The sequence below is a fragment of the Rhopalosiphum padi genome, chromosome 3, assembly GCF_020882245.1.
Source record: "Rhopalosiphum padi isolate XX-2018 chromosome 3, ASM2088224v1, whole genome shotgun sequence".
Lineage (NCBI taxonomy): Eukaryota > Metazoa > Arthropoda > Insecta > Hemiptera > Aphididae > Rhopalosiphum > Rhopalosiphum padi.
In genome coordinates, this window is record NC_083599.1 from 30,280,515 (window position 1) to 30,286,514 (window position 6,000).

Below are 6,000 nucleotides of genomic sequence, written 5' to 3' on the forward strand. Positions count from 1 at the left end.
ATAACAATTTTACAGTATTCAACGTTAGTCATGATTACTAATTAAGTAAATACATAAATTAAGTAAATAAAAGATAGAAATTAATTAGTTTTTTTTTTTTTGTAAATGTTCACGTTTCAACAAATTAGGAAAAAAGTAGTAGTAGGAAAAAAAGTTTCGGGGGGAAATAAAATACAAATTAAAATATTTTAAATAAAACGTATATAATCACTCTGTATGATCTTTTATGATATAAACTTATATAATCACTCTGTATAATATGTTAGTTTGATATGAAAAACCAAAAATAAAATGATAAAATCTATACTATTCACTTAATATTACACATTTATAGACTTAAAGGTTATTCCTAATATACCTACGTTAAGTTGCTGTGGAAACCCGTAAATAAAATGATGATAAAGTTAATAAAAACAATAAATTTTGGTTTTTAGTTTTTACCAACGGGATGCGCAGTAGATTATATACACACACACATATATATATATATATTATATATATATTATAAGTGGTTAGAGCGAAAACGGACAATTTCGCAAAGGTACATGTACAAATAATATAATAAACAAATATATTTTTACATATACATATATATGTATATGTATTACTTCGTAAATTAGTCAAATAAATTATAAAACTGATTTATAATATATTAGAATTTAGTGTATATATTAAGTAAGAAATTGTTATATTGGAATTGGAATATATGTTTCACATTCAAATTTCGAATTTCACTTTTATATTTTGTTATAAAATTATGAAAATAAACTTTATTAAAACGTTTTAATGGTTAATTAAGTTAAAGTAACTATACATTTGGAAGGAATTACGTATTAAATATTTAGCTTTTGTAGATACTTGAATTTAGGAAAAATACGGATAACCATTAAAACATAGGTATTAAAATATAATAGTTGATAGTTGTATTATTTTTATTTAGTTTAACTACTTTAACTATATAAAAGAAACTCAAGCATTATTTTTTTAAACCTTTTCATCTGATAATGCTTGCCTAATTATTATAAAAACGTTTTTGACTTCATAGTAAAAATCAAATCTATGAGTTATATATCTAGACTAATCTATAATATTATGTCGCGAGAGGAACAAATTCGTTCGCCGCACTGGTGACCAATGACCATATGGTCCATATAATATAATACACAATATTATGTAATATTATTACATATTCAATACTTACCTGTTTTAGGGTTAACGTAAAATAACTGCTAATAAACTTTTTTTTTCGAATGTACTAATCCAATACTGTATTTAAGATAGAGTACCATACTACCATCTAATTATTGGTACAAGAATACCTTCCACAGTGGCTACCAATATTAATGGTATATAATGAGCAAATAAAAAATAATGATAAAATATTTATGTCGTATTATCTTAGTTTTAGAGAACTGTTAAATGTTAATGTTAATGTCTTTTAGGCATTTTTAATTTAGATGTAACCGTTGTGTTTGTAAACGTAATGAATATTTGTATAAAATATTTTGTTTTCGTTAAATATTTATGTGTGGCCCGCATAGTAAACTATATTCAATATGTTTGGCACACTTGATACTTTGAGTTTAACATGCAGTAACTCATGGCATTGGTGTTTTCAATAAAAATTCTTGGTCGTCATTAAAAACAACATTAAATTATCATTGAACATTTGATTAACGTTTTATACAGGTAATGACTACGAATGTGTGATTAGTAGTGTTTGTAAAGAGGTTTTGGGGGGATCACCCCCCTCCCCACCAAACATATTTATTCTTAATTCAACTGAATTTTGAAACTTAAAAGTAAACATAATTCAACCTAAATATGTTTATATTGTTTCGAAAATTATATTATATTATTTTATTATCCGGTAATCGTGCAAATACGAATTCTGTTGACTGCGTATTTTATAAATTGTATATTAATTTAAATACATATACTCATATACAGTATACACGTCATATGCAGGTGGATTGATTGGTAACGAATAATTGGCAGACCACAATAACGTCCTGTTCGGCTGCATACTAGTTACGGTCACACCAATAGTAGGTAGGTAGGTAATTTAAAAGTTTCGGTTTCTAAAATTGTAGGTAATAATATCTAAGTTGCGGTCATAGAAAAGACTAAGGTTCACAGTGATAAGCAATTTAAAATTTAAATGAAATATTAGTAGTAATTAATATAATTTAAATGTGTAGAACTAAAAAAATGTAATTTTAAATTTGTAGCCCATCATTTTTAAGTAGTACAATTTAGAATTTTTTGTTCTATGTACAAGTTCCAAGTTTTTATATTGGAGTTGACTTTAGAGCAGCGGTCCTCACCAGGATTTTAGAAAGGGCCAAATGTAATTTTTGAAAATTCCTTGCGGGCCACATACATTTTTAGTGATAATAATTAAAAATATAAAAATTATATATACATATATATTATACATTTTGTTAGGAAAGGGTATTGTAGGAAAAAGTCACACATGTTTTCATTTATATTATTAGTAAAGTATATATTTATTAAATTGATAATTTTTAATTTAGCTTTTGATTAATTTATTTGATTTAATATTGTTTTGATGTTGATGGACGGTACCTCTCTGTTTGTTTTATGATCTTGTTTATGTCTACGGGTGTATTTGATGTTGACAACCGCAGTAAATCGTCCAAATGCACATCACTCAAACGATTTCTGTATTTGTTTTTAATAATAATTAAATAAAATGAACGATTTTGTTCACTGTTTATAGAATTTTGGATTTTAAAATGTACAATTTTATTTTAGTGCGGGCCGCACTAAATTTGTTAAAGGGCCGCGTAGTGAGGACCGCTGCTTTAGAGCTATCAATTGCCATTCGATATAATTTTATACTGTATAGTATGTATATTTTTATTGTTATTTTAAATAATTATCAACCGTCACCGTAATTAATTACGATAAACATACGATACGATAATTATAATACTAACCGAAGTCGATCACTGTCGTTTTTAAAATATATATATTGAAAAAACTATTTATTTAAGAAATATTTATTTATTTTTGCACTTTTATCTCACTATACTGAGATATAAAAGTGTAGAACGTATTTACACTTTTGGTCTATCGAAAAATAAACGATTTGCGCAATTGGATTTTACTGAGACCATCAATTGAGTGACCACAATCAAATGGTAACCTTTTTGTTTGTTGACCACAACTAGTACGTATATACATTTTTACATTTTGACCGCGATTAGTAATCGTCGTCGCGGTGCGCACCCATACGGGTTGTATGGGTGCAAACCGTCGTACTGTCCTTTTCCACCGTACTTCATATTATTATAATGTACCTAAGTAATTACATAAAATATCTCATATTGATACCTAATACGACATAAAGGAAAATCTTAGATTAAGGTAATAGTATAATACCTACTATATCTAGGTACATTAATTTTTATAACTATTTAAATTCATATAATTTGGTTTTAACCCCTCTTCCCTGAACATTTGTTCCGGATAAAGATTTGTTTTTTAATCGAAATTTAAATTAGTACAAGAGTGAATTAGCTCCTCTTTATTTCAGTCACAATAACTTGGGTTTCAGAAACTTATAAATTCCATGTGTCAATTTTGGACATGATGAGGATATTAGTTAAAAGACCCACTTTCCACAAGTTAAATTTGTCTATTTTTTTAACCGATTAACTTACATATTCATTATTCATACATTCAAATTGCATATTGCCATTATTTACAAATTGAGCTTTTCAACATCACATACGTCAGCAGTAGTGCAATGTTAAACAATGTATACATTTTTGTAATATAATATAATATTATATAATATTTTACACACGTCAGTAACATAAGTACTTATAATGTGGTAATTGAATATATGCACTATGCATATATTATTACTATTAATAAATATAAATTTATATGTGGCCAACAAGTCGATCGCGTCATGAGTTCGAGTCGATCGCGACTACCTTTTGATGTTTCATCAATTGTTTTCAAAAAACAAAAACTTTTTTTTTTAAAAAGATTATAGTACAAAGCATAAAATCGCATTATATTTTACTAAATAATAATTTAAAAGTAATAATTTGTAATAAGAGATATTAAAAAATGTGTTTTGTACAAATATAAAATGAAAAGTTAATATAAATAATTAATATTCTAAATAAAAGTAATGTTAATAAATATTCATGACATTCATGATAACCAAAAAAACTTGGAGTAGTCGGAGGTCGATCAAAAGTCTATTAAAGTTAGCCACCCCCTGCTATAAGCTATTTCAAATGTTCAATCAAACGTTTTAATTATTATCTATATTATCTAATGTCGTTTTAATACATCTGCAATTGTTTCATAATTGTATGTTGAACTAATAATAACTATCGTAATTTATTCGTAAGAATATAATAGTTCTGCCTTATACTTCAACGATATTAGGAAAAAAGTCCGGGGAAAAAAGTCCGAGAAAAAATTATTTAAATATAAATTAATTATTAAATTAAAATAAAATTAGTTCTTAAAAATATTATTAAACAAAAATGTTTTATTGAGCTTAGTTATTTTTTTCAAATTTTTTTTTCGCTCTGTGTACTCAAATAGTCAAATGTATTTACTATTGATACAAGTTATACACAATGATATCTCAATTAGGGCCTAGGAGTATTTACTATTTCCATATAAAACTAACAAGTAATATTACTACTTATCTAGTATATATACCTAAGATATATAGCACTAGTAATCAACCTTGTGTCATAGCAGTGTTAACAGTAATAGTGTACATACTTTAATACATACTTTTATAACAATGGATATAGTAAAAAAAAAAAAAAAAAATTATTTTTGATGAATTTGCATATACAATCCAGCATAAACTAATAAAAACATTAAGATGGAAATGAAGTCTTCGAAAAAATGCCCTGGTATATTAACTACCAACAGAGGTAATAATACCTATATTTATAATATAACTGATATAGTGATATTACAAAATATATCACATTGTTTACAAAAAAGGAGTAGGGTCAGTAGGGAGTATAGTAACAATAATGGTAAATTATATGTGACATAATAAATTAACTTAAAAAATTTACTAGTTAAAAAAAAATCATTACAAAAATACATTTAGCAGGTAATTATTAAAATCTTTAAAAGACGTAATAATATAATATGAAAAAAATATAAAATTCCATTTACCTAGTAATAATTACCACTTACAATTGTCGGTCTTAAAAATCCTTGACATTTTTTGGCTTTTAAGTTTAAGCCATCTATCCAATTTGCTTGTGAGTTCTTAAACTTCAGTATAACTTACCTACGGCAAGTTGATATAACTTTTTCGGAACATATTAAATTTATAATTATATTTAGTATTTATAGTTATTGTAATAATATGTATTCATACCATTAACTAATATATTATATTATAATTATATTATGGTACTTATATTACAATACATACATAGTATGGTTGTATACATGGTAACTGCGGCGCAACAGTCGATATAACCCTTTCAGCACTGACCTACATTTTTGTGTAGGTGAATAATTGTGTTACTACATACTGAATATTATTTCAATTTTATATCCATTGTCAACTAATCTACACTTTTGTGTAGGTAAATTTTTACCCTCTTTAAATCCTGAACTATTTTTTTTCTTCAAATGGTCTATATGTTTCAAAATGGACTCATTAGGTATTGAAATGCATAGGAAAAATATTTAAAAAAAAAAATGATCATCGGTTTGGCTAAAAAACAACCCACACATTTGTGTAGGTTAGTACTGTATTAGTATAATAAAAATAATAATAATAAATCCATTGTTTATATAACACATCAACAAATAACAATTTTAATAAAAGAAAATATTGAACTTTTTAATACACTTTTTTATCAAACTTTAAAAATAACATGATTACAAAAAAAAATAAATACAGTAAATAATATAGTACTCTTTTATACGTGAAAATCTTTAAAGCAAGTGTTCTTTGTAGTTAAACAC